General features: G+C 39.3%; 1 long non-coding RNA gene across 1 annotated transcript; it reads left to right on the plus strand.

The window, feature by feature from the left end:
- Positions 1 to 3491: 3491 nt before the first annotated feature.
- LOC121633575 lies at positions 3492 to 9634 on the plus strand. The gene is made up of 4 exons (XR_006009092.1): positions 3492 to 3503; positions 3954 to 3958; positions 7416 to 7420; positions 9571 to 9634. It is a non-coding gene; the product is annotated as an uncharacterized LOC121633575 (long non-coding RNA).
- Positions 9635 to 18385: the final 8751 nt, after the last annotated feature.

Raw genomic sequence — 18385 nt, forward strand, 5'->3', positions numbered from 1 at the left:
CAATAGAGCTGGTACAAATGTCAAAGCCCAGAGGATGGCAGTGTCTGCTCCTCTCAGCAGGGAGGGTCGGGCAGCTCCTTAATACATCGCAAACCTGTGCTTGAAACACCACCAAGTGAAGCTTGCCCTGGTATCAGAAATACAGCGGCTCATCTAATGCAGAAGGAAAAACAACATTTGTTTAAAGTGCGTGTATAATAACTGGTTATGTTGTGAATAAATGAGTTCCAGAAACACAACAGCATCCATATGTTGCAAAAATGAATTGGAACTGCTTACATTGATGTTGAGTCACACTGTTACTGACCTTTAATTGCGTAATTTTTTTATGCCTTCAGAATGGAGACCTTTCCGCTCCCTGAACTCATAGAGGTGAGGTCAGGCTGTGTTAAGTCCCTTTCAATAGGTAACGATGGATTTCTTTGTAAAAGTTGTCCACGTTTGCTACGCAGAAGAACTACAAAACCCACAATAACTACTTTTGTAATTTGACCAACCGCAATCTTCTACATAATCATGCCAACATTCAGCCGATTACATACTGGGACGCCGACATTCAGCCAACCATATAGTGTGATGTTTTTGGCAGCTGCAGGGCCCCCAGCAGATCTGACTACCCCGAGCACATCTGGTACCTACAGCGGCTCCCAGTTTGGCTTCTGGAAGCAGAACCACCAGTTATCGAACACCTCTCTCTGGAACCAGATCCCAGTTTGATAAATAATTAATAATTCAAATTATCAAACTGGTATTTTAAGGATTAAAATCCAGGTCAGTCATTGGTTCATGAGAAAAAAAAGTAGAAAATTGATGATTTATAGCAGTTTTATGTGCATTGATGTTTTTGGATATGAAGGTCACTAAAACGCATCAACAGATTATAAAAAACATGTGGGAGAAGAGGAAACCTGATTTTAGAAATATGACTAAAACGGAGGGACTGCACGGCGGAGTGGTGGTTAGCACCGCAGCCCAATGCTGGGAGGGTTCGAACAGCGGTCTTTCTGTGCGGAGTTTGGATGTTCTCCCTGTGTTTACAGGGTTCTTTCCTCCCACCGTCAAAAGACATGCATGTTAGGTTAACTGGTCATTTGAAATTATCCCTGGGAGTGAGCGTAAGTGTTTTTTTGTCTCTCTATGTTGTACCTGTAATGGACGGGTGACCTGCCTCTCACCTGATAATCACTGGGATAGGCTCCAGCTTCCCCATAACCCTGAAATGGACTAAGTGGTACAGAAAACGGATAGATAACTAACAAGAAAAGATATTTCAAAAAGCTGAAATAATCATTGAATAACAGAAAAAGTTGAGAAAAATGGACAGAAATGCCTGAGGAGGGCAGAAGAGTTAATGACTCCAAAATAGTGCAGAGCTCTGACTATTTTAAAAAGTTCTTTTTCAGCATAAGGGCATGCATTTTACTTGGTCTGTTTAGATCTGTGGAGCTAAGAATGTGGCCAGACAGTATTTCCTGTGAAGGATTTACTTAAATTCAGCACCGAGGCTGCAGATTACAATCGACTCCTTTTCCAAGCTAATGAAAGCTATGGTGGAAGAATGTGGAGCCAGCATTTGTTTTCTGGGCTACTGTTGGTATAACATGGCTGGTGAGGAGCTATGATGGGCCGATTCTGACAGTTAGAGGGGATATGATCAAACAAAAAACATTACAATAAACACTAAGCTCCATTATTTACTGATGGTCAATGTCTTCCTTCATTCTGCACAGTGGAAGTCAATGCAATGTCCCCTAAAGTGATAGAAACCTGAATCTGTGTGTGTGTTAACAGCAAACAGCCAAAAACACTTAGCTATAAAAGGGATAATTTCTTTGTTTCTGCTTCATGCTGACTGCTCTGCCTGGAAACCCCAAAGAATTCGCCGAGCCTTTAAGACGCAGGAACATGATAATAAACAGTCTCAGCCCCAAACAAAGCCTCGGACTCGTTTTAATCACCTCACCTCTCAACCTTTTCACTGCACACACATTTTACCCACCAAAAACCATTGTGCTGCACATTTGTTGGGTTTAAAACATCTTTTTTTTATCCCTGCTGTTTGTATCGTAAAAGAGAAGTAGCCAAACAAACCAGCCATACAGCAGACCCCCTCTGCCCGTGGTGGTCACATCCTCAATCAACTCAACTTTTATTCTGCTGTCATCAGTCACAGAAACGTGACGGTTGTCATGGAAACTCACTAAACCCCATCACTTCTCGGCCACCTGACTGCTTCTGTTGCAGCACATCGGACCTTCATTCACCTTCTTACAAACAAATCAGCTCTTAAGTCCTACCTGCAAATGTTTTAGGAAGATTGTGGCAGTCAAGAAAATCTTTGTGTCCTGGATTTGTTCTCAGGTCAGAGTAAATCCATTGAACACTGAGGAGAAATATGACAGACATCTGAGTTCTGACATGTTTGAACAAAGTGAGCATTTGTGATGTTTTTTGTTCAGAAAACAATAATTAGACCACAGTAAGGACCTTAAAATAACTCCTGATCATTTATAAAAAATGTTACTAATGTAAAATAACAACATATTGCAGATGTTGTCCAAACAGGGTTATTTCCTTCAGGAGAAAATTAATCTATTTTTCATTATTCATGAACAATCTCAGTCAAGACAGGATTTAATTCTATTTCTCCAAAAACCATCGATGTAGACTGAACACAGACCAGATCTGTTCCCTCGTCCACAAGAATATCTCTCCATAAAGTCACCTGAGATCCAGATCCACCTGCTGAATGTGGTCTTTAATCATTTAAATTGATCTTAACTGTGTTTTTATTATAATGATTAGTTTCAATAGGAGATAGAAGTTACAACCTGATCACCGGGTTAATAACACCTCTAACCTGGTTAATAACTCTGCAGGAGGTCATTTGCTTTACAAACTGTAGAAGTTCACTATATCAAGAAAGATGAACATTTATCCTACGATGTACCACCTTCCTCTTTAGCCACGTCACCACCAGGATGTTGGTCCTGATGTGTTCATGGGACCAGACTGCAGACTGCTGTCCAGGTTCAGGAGGAATTAACCACCTGTTTGGACATAAATCTGCTTTTATATGATTGGAATCTCACTGTGTGATTATTTATAACCAAGTTGTCACTTTAAAAATCAATCGGGTTTTAGTTCTTATTATTATTTATTTTCATTCATTTTTTAGCTTTATGTTTCATTTTCCTTGTCCGTCTCACCTGTCTGTCTCTGCACACGGTCCTTCAGTTTCATGTCCCTTATGGACATTTCCAGATGTTTACCTGCAGATTAGGACAAGCTGGTTCATCCTTCTGATTTACAGAGATTACAATTCAACAGTCTAGGAGGACAGATGCCCACAATTTCACGTTCTACCAACACGTTCTTGTTTCTGATGGAGTTTTCATAGAAAACTTCTCAAGAACACATTTTAAAAGATCCATACAAAGATATTGGTTAATGAGGCCCAATGTATCCAAATGAGCTAGGATCTGATGATGATCTGAGCTCCTGTGGGACCAGACCCCTGATTCAATGACTTACATCACAATATACACAAAAAAACGAAACAAAACAAAACAAAAAAAAAACTATGAATAAACAGTTTAACCCTGAGCTCTTAGTCCAATTTATTCTGATAATACGTAGAAGAGAATTACCGGGAACATGTGACTACTAGTTGTCTTTAGCTTTTAACCTTAACCAGGTATTCTTAAGGCTTTAAAGCAGTTTAGTTAAAAAGTTCAAACCTTTCTGTTTGTTCTGAGTGTTTTAGGCATCTTGCCAAGTTTCCTGTGTGGATACATGAAGGCATATCTTGTTATTCACAGTTTTCCACTGAGAACATGAATCCAGAAACAGTGACATTTACTCATCATCATTCCTTCCACACCATGATGCTGCCTCCATCATGCTTGGCTGTGGGGCTGAGACTGTTTCCCAAGTGTCCTCTAGCTCCTGAGTTTGTGTTGATGGCACATTTTATTGACCTTTTAATTGTAGAACAGATGGAAAGACAGTTGCATGCATCACCATCTGTTTTATTACGTTAACTTCTCCATCTCGGATTTCAATTGCACTTTTTACCTGTGTGTATATCTTTTGTCCATTTTGTGACCAAATAATAAATTTTTGTATGGTAATACTTAACAAGGGAACAAAAGGAATGACTAACTGGTAGTTAACCAGTACTTACTGTTTAACGCACAACCCAAGTTTATTAGAGAAGTAATGGTTAGTTATCAGGAAAAGAAAAGAGGAACTAATTAGTAACCTGTGAACAGATTACTTGTCAATAAATAATTAAGGAATCATTAGTTAATGAGAATATTTAAACTGATCATACTCCCACTCTCTCTTCATGGGATTTCTAACTCTGAACCAAGAGGTGAACAGCTCATAATTGGCTAGAACTCTTTCATGATTAAATACTTAAATGTGAGATATTTTCTTTTATAAATCCTCAGTAATGATACAATGCATCTAGTCCTGCTCTGTCATCTAAACATAGCTTGGCTATTCTTGTTTCCCTGACCCCCCGTAGTGCATTACCCTTACAGATAAATATGCACGTATTGTTTTAACTTAAATGTAAAAGTTTTATCTACAGAGAGTCCCAAGGTTAATTAATGCTTATACTGTTGACTGATTGTTTTGTTATTTATTGCTCTTATTTATCCTGGTTTTAGTACAATTTTATTGTTATTATTTCCAACTTTGTAGCACTTTGAGATGTATCTATGCAATGGAAAGTGCATTTCAAATAAATTATTATTATTGAGGTTCTTATTACATATGACATACATTTGCTGTGTAATTGTAAAGTAAAGACATGAAGTTGTACATCAACTCCATGTGGTGTAAGTGGGGCTGTAGCTCTGCTGATTGTCTCTGCAGTGAACCGTTATTTCCTCAGCATACAGAACGGGGTGTACATGTGAGTGTGACAGTCCATTTCCAGTGAAAACACACTGCGTTCTCTCAGCTGATGGAAAGCAGCTCTGGAACACAGCGGCAACCAGCCTATCGGTCTGCCATCAGATGGTCAGCAGAGTGTATCTGGTGGCGTGAGTGCTAACACATGTGGTCTCCAGAGACTTCAGCTGAGATCTGAATAGTTTCCGCCTGACATCTGCAGGGCCTGAACACAGACGAACAATTCACAGCACAGTTACTTAAGAATGCTGCTGCAGTCGAGCTCTTTTCATGTCTAATTTTCTTAATGACGGAGGGAGAAGGGAATTCCTGATCTGATGCAGAGATATCAAATGATGGTCGTCATGGTTTCAGATGCAGGGATGGAGATCTTACTAACATTTTACAGAGAAAAAAGGAAACCTTAACTTGAGTCTCTAATAGTTACAGTATGTATGTGGGTAGCTGCTCATTTTAGGACAATATAATGTTTTCAGAAAGCTTCCATATAAAGGTCTCTGTTTTGATAATCCAATGGAAAGAAAAGTAACATAAAAAGCTCAAATGTACACAAAGCAGTTTAACAACAAATAAAGCAAGCATCTGTTTCTAACAAGTAACACTACCTGCAAGTAGCACTATGTAAGTTTCTGACCATAGAAATATGTCCCTATCTGTAAAACTACTCTGACCAGACCTGTTAAAACCTGGCCGGATGATGCCTCTCAGCAGCTGCAGGATTGCTTCAACAGGACAAACTGGGATGTGTTTGACAAACAGGACCTGGTAATGTTCACACACTAAGTTATATAAAGAACTACTGTCACAGTGGACAAATACATCTATGTCTATCCCAATCAGAAGCTCTTGGATGACCAGAGAGGTTCAGTGGCTCCTCAGGGAGAGGAACAATGATTTCAGGTCAGGCGATCGAACTTGACACGGCCCAGAAGCTTGTTGACTTCCCTTTCTCAGCACTGGAAGAACTACACGCTTCACATTGTATCAGGAAAGGCCGAAACATCCTCAAGGACACTTAACACTCTCAGTTTAAACTGTTATCATCAGGACAGCAACATCGATCAAGTCTTTCTGCAGTTTTTTCCAGGCAAACGGAGCAGCAAACAAAACAGCCATTTTTTCCATCACCCTTGGGACTGAAAGTAATAACTTCTGTGAATGAAGACTGTGCAGTCCTGAACTCTTCAGCTGGAGAAGAGTTGAGCAGTAGGAAGGAAACAGATTAATGACATCTTTGTAAATAAAAATATGCCAGTGTTTCAGTCTTCGTATGGAACAAGAGGAACATCAACATGTTCATATAATAACCAATGATGAGTAAGTGAGCTATTAATATTCCATGATACACAGAATCCAGAGCATGTAGACTCTAAGATGAAGCATCTACAACATCTCCAAAATCTGAAACTGACATTAAGGTGGCATGACTTTGGTATTTAGCAGGAGTTTCAAATCATAAAAGTTTTGCTGAAATGTGTTAAAAGTTTGTGCAAGTTAAATTTAACTTAAGACACATTTCGGTGGATATTAATGATATAAAGGATTAAAAGGAGTGGCCCTAACACTGAGCCCTTAAGCACTCTTCTTCTTACTTGGAGATGCTGGAGGTGAAATCCTTCTGCTTGTACACTTTGTGTTCTGTCTGCTGATAGTGTACTAACCAGCTGAGAGTTTCAGGAGACAGAACTGCTCTAGCAAGGCTACACATCAGTGGTGAGTCGTCCACGAAATCAAAAACCTTAGAGAGGTTGATAAAATCAAGGGGCCGCACTGAGAAAATCTGACAAAGTTCAGTAGTGGGACTTTACACCGCTCTATAATGTTCAGACTATAAGAAACTCTATCTGTTGCTGAGCGTAGGATAAGCTCTGCCCCCAAAGACCACTCAGAATAATACATTTACTGAGAAAATTCAGAATGAGTTGTAAAGTTCATTGCTCATTCTGAGCTGGGACACTAACTTGAGTCTGATGCCCCCTCTGAAGTAATTTGTCCCTGAGCGCCTCTTAATCACTGCAACTCAGAGTGAATGGAAAAAAATTAGTTTCAGAGAACGTTTGTTTGCTGTTTGAACCTCACAGAAACAGGTAGAACACAACTTTGCTCCAAATAACCACTACCAGAGGATCAAAAACTCATTTTGAGGTCAGTGTCCAAACACAGTCAACATTGTCTGTGTGGTAGCACCAGGTCATAACATAATTACTGTCTGTCTGTCTGTTAGCAACTCAAAAAGTTATGGACAGATTTGGATTAAATTTTCATGAAATGTCAGACATGGAATAAAGGAACAAGTGATTACAGTTTGAGGTTGATCCAGTTTTTTAAGGACTTTTTTTTTACTATTGGGAGATAGGGATAATTTTGACATTAATGCTTCTAACTCATCAGATAATGCACACAAAAAAAAGAAAAAAAGTAAAAACAATTTAAAAAATGACATCATGGTAGATGTTTGACCCGGATCATGTCTGGATATGGTGATCCAGAGGGGGTACTGGGTGGGCTGTTGGGCCATTTGGGTTTTCTCAGGTGAGTGACCCTATGACTTGATGGAGGTCTTCATGAGTGCTTCTAGTTTGATGTTTTTCATGTAGATTAATAAGGAAATGGGTATCTGGATCACTGGACCAACACAAACTCCTCCCAGCCATCAATTAACCTGACATGTTTTCAGACTGAAGCTGGAACCATGCAGACAACATGTAAGACGTTTGTGATGCACACCAGAAGCAGCATAGCTGGAGTAGGTTTAGTGAGGATAGCAGGTAAATAGCAGGAAAAAGTGGAAATTAGGAAAAAGTGGAAACATGGAAATAGTTTCTGTTGTGTGTTCGTTTCAATGCCAATATTTTTCTCCTGAAACTCAGGACTGTCATGATCTGGTTAATTTTTCTGTCCTATGGGGTCATTGTCTTGTCTGGTTTCCTGTTTTATTTTGTAGTTCATTCCCCTTGTGTAGTGCCATTTAATAAGAGAGCTACGACACTCCTTGAACTTGCCCGACATGCAGTCACACAGGGGTTCATGTAACCTTCAAAGGTTCAGTCGATTTAAATTGGTTCTAGTGGCAGGAGGCGCAAAACATCGATTTTCCTTGCACATTTTTCTCTATATTGCCCAGTAATGTGTATTGCTGACTGTACTGCCAATGTATTTTTATCAAAGCTTTATTTTTGGAAGCACCAGAGATGACATTTACCACAGTTTTACATTTTCGACTGAAACAAAACTGTAAACACAGCAGTAAATACATTTACAGATTATATTTAGTAATCAAAAATAAATATTAAGTTAATACAATACCTGTAATGTGTGTTTGTAATTTGACAACGGAAAACACAGAGATATAACAGCCATTTTAAGACTGTTTCTCACTGAATGCCAGCATGGGAATGCTACATCTCGGCCCCCTAGGGTGTGCCGGAGGTTAGCAGCCTATAGCTAACCGTCAGATCTACATTCTTCAGCAAACCCATGATGTCACTGTCTGTTCCCAGAATTTGCTCCTATTGTCCCAAACATTCCATCTATGGAATATGTCATTCAGTCTATCTATTCTCTCTGGTGTCAAATGGAAATTTTTTTTTTTGTTTTTTTTAATTTTATTATAATTTTTTAATCCCAGATGAGAAATTCCTTCTCTGCATTTTAACCCATCCTAGTTAAACCAGACCAGATTCTGGCGCCTTGGGAACAGTTGGGGGTTAATGGCCTTGCTCAGGGGTCCACTGTGGTTCACTTCAGTTGCCAGCCCGGGGACAACCTCTGCCAAATGAAATAACCTGATTAAAAAACTCTTAATCATTTGACAGCTGGATCAGATCTCTTAAAGATTCATATTCATAATTGAACTGATTCAGTTTTTGAAAAGGTGTGAAGAGGGTTGTAAGAAAATAAAGAGGGGAAAGGGCACAAATTTCACCTAAACTGAGGTGTTTTTAAGAGAAAATGTAAAGCTGATTCTTCCAGCTCCACCTCTGAGTGCAATACCTCAGGTTTAGTTCTGTGTTAATTATTAGCAGGTCAGTATCATGGTTAGATGTAAAAATAGCATGAGGGAGAGGCTGTCTTCCACATGTAAAACGAGGTTTACTGCTCAGCATTGAAGTGCATACACCCATTCTGGCTCAGTTCGGTGAAGTGGGTGGTGTCTGTTTGGAGCCAAGAAACCTGATGAAAACCCTCCAGGATTGATACTGGTTAACTGTAAGGAATGGTGCCTGAAGAGAAGGTCTGAGGAGACCTCTGGGCCTCCTGCTGCCCTCCACTGTGTGTGGGATAAATGATTCAGCCTCTCGCTGTGTGCAACACTGTATTTCACAAGAAGCACTGAAGCCTACTTTAATGAAACCGCAGTATACTACTTGTATAAAGCCACATAAATATTTCACCAAAGCCCTATTTAAAGCTCAACCTCAAAAGACCAGACAAAGTTGGTGATCTCTATGACGTTTCTAGCTCTCTCACTCCGTCTTTCTTTCTTTCTCTATTTCCACACTCTGCTCTTTTATTCCCACAGACTGAAGTTTTCCTGCATGTTTTCCTGCACGCTACAGTGGTAGTTAGTGGAGTAAGAAGCTGTAGAAGAGTTTAACTAATAGCGTATTCAACATGAAGCGTAAATTACTTTTAAATTATGAGCCGTTGCGGACCCTGAGGTCCTCTAGTACCGGCCTTTTGGTTGTTCCTAAAGTCAGGACTAAAAGCTACGTTCCACCTCGTTCCACCTCGTTCCACCTCGTTCCACCACTACAGCCCTCGTCTATGGAACGACTTGCCAGGGAACAATTTAACTGAATTGTTATTTTACCTTGTTTAGGCTGCTTCTTTTTATTACTTTTTATTATTTTTATTTTATTTATAAAAACCGCCTGTTTTTGTAATTTTCTTTCTATTTTTTATGACTTTGTTATACCATGGCACATTTTTTAATGAGCTCTTTTAGTTAAACTTTAATACTTGTCATTCTTATTTGTTCTTATTGTTTATTGAATTTTCTACTTTAAACATTTTTAACTCCACTATACTCCTCATGGAGACCCTCCACCCAGGGACCATTGCTTGCTTGGTCTGCAGGATTCTTGCCATGGGGCTTTTGGCCCTGTACTGCAGCCCAAATAGTGGCTCCTGGTGTGCATAGATCTGGGTTTGCATTTCATTTTCTCCTTTTTCTGTCTTTGGCTTTATTTCCTGAAGCTGATTTCCTGTATGGATTCATTAGGCTTTGTTTAGCTTGTCCACTCATTCACTCACTATGCTGTGTTCAGTTCCTGTAGGACTTGCCTGGGGACAGGTGGACTCTACCTCTGATGAGGATGCGTACACGACAAATCAGAGTAGACAAATAAGCTGTTGTTGGCTGAAAATAAAGCCTGGTTCTGTTTGGACCTCCAGGTCTTTGTGGCTGTTCTGGATCCACCTATCCAACCACAGCTGTATTATTACTCACCACTAGCAGTTCAATCCAGCTGGTATTTCTCTGCTGGACACCATTTATTGTGTTAAATCAGCTCAAACCAGATTCATTTACTGTCTGTACTGTGTTGATGTTACAGTACTACCTGGAAACAATAATAGCCTCTAACATGATGAAGCTACTTAAACAGAAACCTGATTTTTTTTCAGTTCAGCTGTGTGTGGGACCATAAAGGATGTGACTGCACGGCTACGTATGATTGATGAACCTGACTGCATTTCTACTGAAAATTAATGAATTCTAAGTTAATAACTGATGAAGAGCATCAAGTGTTGTCCATTGTAGAGGAGTAAGACTAGCATTTCTTCTTCACAAATTTACTCAAGTAAAAGTACAAAGAATAGTGCAGTAAAACTACTCTCATGGCTCTTTTTCGCTAATACCTACTTAGCCCTGTCATTATTCAGCCGACACTACCACCCCAGTTTTGATTGTTCCCTTTACAATAGAGGGCAATTGAGGCCACATTTAGTGTAGGCTGGGTTGTGTTAGCAAGGCGGCTTGTAAGCATCGTGAAGTCATTTGTTTGCGACACACAGAACAACAATGGATGACGTCGAGCTTGTAGTTTACGTGCTGCTTGGTTTAATGCCAGTGTTCATATCTGCAGTCGCAGCTTTGGGGTTTTAAAGATGGCAGGGTCGGCAGACTTATCCCATGATGTCAAATTCTGGCCAATAGTGGCCTGCCATCTCGACACGTTGTAGTTTTTAGCTCCGCACCTACGCACCTTCAGAAACCAGATGGAATAGGTGGGCTAAGTGGGTACTAGTGGGAAAGAGCTGTCAGGAGTATTTTGTTACTCAAGTTAAGACTGTTGCATACTCCACAAGAAACAAAACTTTTTTCTTGTTCTAAAGGCCACGAGAATAAAATGACGTTTTGTTCTTATGGACATGTTTGGAACCATCTTGCAACATGTTCGTGACACATCAGCCAAGAAGAAACGCTCCGAGAAGTATTGTGTGATTACCGGATATTTGGGGTGAGAGTAGTTAACACGCGAAATCTTCCATATTTCTGATGATGCGAGGCTGAATGGATAACTTTAACTAACAGCTGATCAATGTGGTAAGAAAGTATGAAAGTGAATACAACATGTGGTAAAAAAAGACACCGTGTGCAGCCTCTCGTGGAGTATGAATTGACTGGCCAAAACAATTTTTTTTTTTTGTTCTTGTGGCCTTGAGATCAAGAACAAACTTCTCGCTTCATGCAGAGTATGTAACAAGCATTTTTACCCACCTCTATATCCAACTCAAATGGTGTAAGCCAGCTCAACAGGATCTTTTCTCTGTGACTGTCCTGCAGTCCCACGTCTGTCATGATGCTGGAGCATCATGAAGTGAATCAGAACCACAACAACAAACATGGACTTTTGAGCTGCTGAAATTTGGTATTTAGAGGAATTGGCACGCATTCTTCAGGAAAACTGGAGGAGTCAGAATCCTCAGTTCATTAACAGGAGGCTGATGGACCAGACTGGAAACATAACTACCCAACTATCCCTGCAGCAGGTTCTACATCTGGTTCTGGTTTCTAAATGAAGTTGGTCAGCGAAAAAGCTGAAGAAAAATTCTCTGTTAAAGATTCAGACCAATGAACTAATGGCATATTAAAGGTTTAATGTGTCTGAAAATGTTTGAATTAAACAGGATGGTGGATGTTTAGTTTTAGATCCTGAACATGGACCTGGTACTGAGCCTCCTACCAAACTCGGGTCCATTTCCTTCTCACTTGGGGTTGGACTTAAATGTCACAATGGTCTGGTTTCACCTCTTAATGGACTTTAAGCCATTTACCAACACAGTACACTGACACACACACACACACACACACACACACACACACACACACACACACACACACACACACACAGAACACACATTCCTTGACTACTAACAATTAGCATGTGTTCAGTAAAGCTGTATGAAAAGAACTGAGATCTGCATGAACTCTGTTTTTAAGACAGATTAGAATGAAAATTTCAGGTTATTCTAACCTGGTACCAGGAAACATTGTCAGCTAAATCCAATCAACCTGGACTGTCAGCTGTAAGAATTTTGTTAAACCAAAAGGTGTGGCAGAAAAAACTTGAAAGATATGACAATCTGTAGAAATTTAGTGTTAGAGCTGACGTTGTAAATATGTCTAGTACAATGAATTCATGATTACTAGAAATAAATTTCTTTCATAATAAGCCACATGTCTGACTCTAGTTATCATGAATTGGCAAATAGACGTCTTAGGATTGCTCACATTAATATTAATAGCATTAAAAACAAAATAAATGATATTTCTTTATTATTATTATTACCAGTTATAATATTCATTTCTTGGCTGTTTCTGAAGCTCGTTTGGACTATAAGTACGTATCACTGGATAAACGATATTTAGAAGAGACAAAATACACGTAGAGGGGGAAAAGCTTTTTATATAAAAGACCATATGCCAGTACTGATCAGAAAAGACAAAATAAATTAAGACATTGAGGCACTATGGCTGCAAAAACATTTACAGAATTTAAAATCTGAAATGCTAGATGAGGTTAGTGTTCTGGGTCATGAAACATACTTCTTAAGGGACTTAAATATTGACTGGTTATCGGATAATGGCTTCATGAAAAAAGGCTTGTGGTTTTATTCAGGTCATTCCCTATCCAACAAGGACATGCTTAAAAAATGATGGCACCATTATTTTAACCTGTATGGACCACATTTTCACTAATACACCAGAACTGTGTACAACAATATCCTCTGTTCCTGTAGGCTACAGCTACATTTTAATAAGTAGGAATGTCAAAATGAAAAAGCCAGGACCAAAAACAATATTTAAGGTATTTAATGAAAGAAAATTCATAGAGGAAGTAAACCATGTCGATTAGGCCAATGTTTTAGCTACAGAAGATCCTGATAATGCTCTGCAGGCCTTTGAGGATATTTTTGTCTTAGTTTTGGAGCAAAGCATGCCCCACTCTGACAGTTTGTTGAAGAAAAGCTGTCACTTCAGGCAATCAAGATAATTAGAATGAATACTGCAAATTGAGAAACTTTCTAACAAAATTAAATAGAGATAAAAAGAAATTATACAGGAAGATAATCAATATAAAACACCCCACAAAAGTAAATTATAGAAAACTATTAATGAGATTGAAGGAAGGAATTTAAATTTTACTCCACTTTACTAGAACTGAACAGATAAAAAATAATTTCAATAATTATTTTATAGGAAAAAATGCTAAATTAGGAAAGACTATGCTGATCGACTTATCAGAGAAAATCATAGAAAAAGAAATTATGAAAGATAAACATGTACCTTTCAATTACAAAGAGTAAATAGATCAAATAGTAAATGAAATACAATCCAGCAAATCAAAACCACCTGGTGTTGACAGCCTTCACAGCACGTTGTCCTCCCATACGTCATATAATGCATCTAAACATTACTCAATCCTTATGCCCTTTAAATGGAAAATGGCTAAAATAATGACACTCTCAAAAGACAAAAAGTCTTTCAGGTGCAAGCAGTCCTTCTATCAGTCTGTTACCCATTTTAAATAAGAATATGGAGAGCTTTGTTTATGGACGACTGGAGAACTACCCGTTGACAAACAACATAATGACAGAATTCCAACATGCCTAGAGGAAGAAGCTCTCCACAGCTCTGACATCGATGTCCGACAACTGGTTAGCAGAAACTGATGAAAAATTATCAATGAAGCAGTGATGCTTGACTTCTCTGCAGAGCTTGATATTATCAGCCATGAATTATTGTTAGGAAAACTTGAATGGTATGGAGTAGAACAATCAGCTTTATCTGTTTTAAAAGCTACCTGCTAATAAATTACCAGACTGATTATAAGATCAACTCTAAAGCGGGTGATTCTGATTTCTAAACGGAAACAGGTGTAGGACGTGCATGCGCACACTTTTATAAATCTGAAAGTAGAAGTGCATAGCATTTCCTTTTTGCCCCACCTGTAGTTTGCTGTGCTACGCACAGTTTGATAAATGAGGCCCCAGGACTGGTGCTCAGATTCAGCAGCAGGAATTGGAGACAATGCAGAACCAATCAAAGCCACCAGTTCAGCTTTTTGCTTCTTGCTTAAGATGGGACAGTCAGCCACAAATAAAACCAGGTTTCTTACAACAGAAACAACTTCTTTCCGAGTTACCATGACCAGCTTTGCCATTTGGAGAGGAGGAAAGCTTTCCACCAGATGATCTGAAAAAGGGAGGATGCCTCAGCCTAACGCCATCTCTAGAACCACCATCTTAGAGCTAAATGCCACTTTGTGAGCCAATACATATTCATCGGCCAATACAGCAGCTACCTCCATAGTCTTGGCTCTCTACTCACACAAACATGTTGCAACCACATCTGGAACACAACTTTTGAACTCCTCCAGAAGAACCAACTGCGAAGCTGCTCTACAGATCCCACTTTCTGGGAACTACACCAACGATCAAAGAGAATCTCCTTCTCATGAGCAAATTCCATATAGGTTTGATTCTCATGCTTAGAGCAGTTACAAAAGCGCTGCTGATAAGCTTCTGGCACTAACTTATAAGCATGTAAAATAGCAGTCTTGACAGCAATGTAATCAACACCCTTCTCCGGGGACAACTCGGAGTTAGCTTCCTGAGCTTCCTGAGCTTTACCTGCCAGCACACACTGCAACAGTAAGCTCTAGCAATACTTTGGCCACTGCAAAGTTTTTTTGCCACGCGCTCAAAATGCAAAAAAATAAAGGGGAGGGACCAGATTAATATGCCCTCTCACATCAATAAACAAAAAACACTACCTTAATAAGCCTGTATATCTTCTTTGGCATCCCGAGCATGCCGGGGGCCACCTCAGGGTTACCAAGAAAACAACAGTGGCGCTGCTTGTGTCCTGCTAAATGCTGGGTTAGGGGTTCCCCGCGACCCTTAATTGGATAGTAAATAGATAATAATAACCTGAATATTGGATAAATAGCCTAAATATTTACTGGATGAATAACCAGATTATCTACTGGATAAATAATCAGATTATTTTTTCTGCACTTAGTTTAACTCTTCTACTCATCGGAATAAGTTAGAAAGATTTATCCATCTCTTTGGCTCAACTCAGCACTAAATAAGTTGCATGCACTTGTGCCTAAGATGATATTGTGTGATGAAATCATGATCTCATAATTAAACAAAGTACTATCATATTTACATATATATATGTATATATATGTGTGTGTGTGTGTGTGTGTGTGTGTGTGTGTGTGTGTGTGTGTGTATTAAATAACATTAGTAACTGGGACCAACTGGACTCGCAGCAGTCTGACTACCACTTAATGATGACATCCCATCCTGTTTGAATTCTTGCTTGTGTTGTTCTTACTCTCAGATGTAAGTCACTTTGCAGAAAATGACTATAGAATGTAGAATGTATAATAGAATTTCCCGGATAAATAACCCAAATATTTACAGAATACAAAATATGATTATTAACCAAATAAGTAACTTGAATGTTTACCAGATAGATAACCTATAATGGAATAAAATCAACAAAAAAATAGAAATGCAATAATAATAATAACAATAATAATAATAATAATAATAATAAGGTTTTCTCTTAGTGGGATAAAATACACCCTTTAACTGTTTCTGCTGTAGAGCAAAACACTAAATAATAGATGAAGTCGACTCTCTTCAGAAGAGATAATACCTTCCAACACAGATTCACCTTCCACAAGAAAAAGATAAATAACTAAAACTGTAAATTTGACCTTCCAGTTTTATAGAAAAAAAGCCAACATTTCCACCATCAGCAATCAGACAGTGGAGAGGAAAACCTCCATCCTGAACCAGGATCAAAGTGGGCGGGCGTCTGGTTCGGGGTGAGATGGGAAGGGGAGGCAGACAGAAGAGCAGCAGCTGCAGGTCAGGGTTCTGACCCGGTACCACCTTCTACCCGATGAGTATGTTTTGATCCAAACTACAGACGGAGACAGAAACATACCTTCCTCTGTTTGCACTCAAAAAACCAAACCAGGTGTCCTGAGTCCAACCTGTAGCTTTTCGTAAATAAAATAATCATTTTGTAGTTGAACTCTTTAAATCATATTGTTTTAGCATAACATGATAAATGTAAATGAAAGCAGTTGCTGCTGCAGTGTAACAGAGAGGTCAGTGGTCTAACGTTATTCTATCTAAAACCACGCCCACACCAACCTTGTGCTGCAAAGCAACAACTATTTACACTTCATCACTTACGTCAAGGAAGCTGGACTAGAATCACCATGTAGGTTGGAAATAAAAGTTTCTCCTCCTATTTATGTGGAATTTATCAAGTTTCTTCCACAATCTCATGAGCTTACACAAAACTGATTTATCAGATTCATTTAACTTCTACAAACACATCATTCCTGTTCATTAAATTTACACAACTTAATGAGAATGAAGTTTTTCTGAGGCAACGAGTCTAGATATTTATCTTTTAGTAAATCCAACTAGTTATATTTTAGGGCGTATGGCCCACTCTGAGAAGTCAGCATGATGTGAAATGTTGGGACTATTGTGGTGGTGTGTTTGTCAGACATGCAGAAATGTAACTTGTCAGCAGGTGGACGTGATAAGGAGCTGAACAGGTAAACAGACCTGTTCTGATAAAACACATGTTGGGGCTTAGAAGATCTGGACACACAGTAAGAAGAACAGGCATTGTTTCTGTTTTCTCCTGACTGTGTGCAATATTTATTCATAATTCAGATCTCTGGAGAACTGAAACCTGTTATTGAACATTTCAGTCTGCTGAACATTTACAATCAGCCTCTCACTGTTAACATCTACTTAATGACTACATCACATTTTAAAACAAAGATGACCAAAGTTCACTTAGAAAAAAAACAACCAATAAAATTAAACATAAAACAAACTAATCCAATCAAACTGATTGGAAACCAAGTTCAACCAACAAAGCACCACATAAAAATCTGATGACCTCAAACTAAACTCTGATTAAAGGTTTTAAAAAAAAGTCTGTTCTCAGGTGGGATTTAAAGGACTATAAAGATTCTGAAGCTACAGTGATATTATGTACATTCCTGGAGCTGTTGTTGTCCTGCAGCGTCCTCAGACTGAGAAACCAGTTCACTGTTTTTGTTGCTGGAAGACTGCATCATTTTACATCTGAGTTACCTTTATGGCACCACGTCACACGCTAGTAACTGGATATCAACACACTGGCTGTTTGGGATGTCCACTTTGGTTGATAAAAAAAGCAGACAAAAAAGGATATTATCAAAGGAAGAGAGGAAAAGAAAGACAGAAAGGCACAGAGCAAGAGATAAGATGATAGTCAATATTAGACTGACTTTTGCTTGCATGAGTGATCTCAGAGAAGAGACAGGAAGAAAATGATGCTGGATTAGCCGTTGCTAGAGAGATCCCAGACATGGGAAGAAGATGATGCTGGATTAGCCGTCGCTAGGGCTGATCTCAGAGACAGGAAAAAGGTGATGCTGGATTAGCCGTCGTTTGGGAGATCTCAGACATGGGAAGAAGATGATGCTGGATTAGCCGTCGTTAGGGAGATCTCAGAGATGGGAAGAAGATGATGCTGGATTAGCCGTCGCTAGGGCTGATCTCAGAGACAGGAAAAAGGTGATGCTGGATTAGCCGTCGTTTGGGAGATCTCAGACATGGGAAGAAGATGATGCTGGATTAGCCGTCGTTAGGGAGATCTCAGAGATGGGAAGAAGATGATGCTGGATTAGCCGTCGTTAGGGAGATCTCAGAGACAGGAAGAAGATGATGCTGGATTAGCCGTCGTTAGGGAGATCTCAGAGACAGGAAGAAGATGATGCTGGATTAGCCGTCGTTAGGGAGATCTCAGACATGGGAAGAAGATGATGCTGGATTAGCCGTCGTTAGGGAGATCTCAGAGACAGGAAGAAGATGATGCTGGATTAGCCGTCGTTAGGGAGATCTCAGAGACAGGAAG

This window comes from Melanotaenia boesemani, chromosome 22 (genome assembly GCF_017639745.1).
Source record: "Melanotaenia boesemani isolate fMelBoe1 chromosome 22, fMelBoe1.pri, whole genome shotgun sequence".
NCBI classification, from domain to species: Eukaryota; Metazoa; Chordata; class Actinopteri; order Atheriniformes; family Melanotaeniidae; genus Melanotaenia; species Melanotaenia boesemani.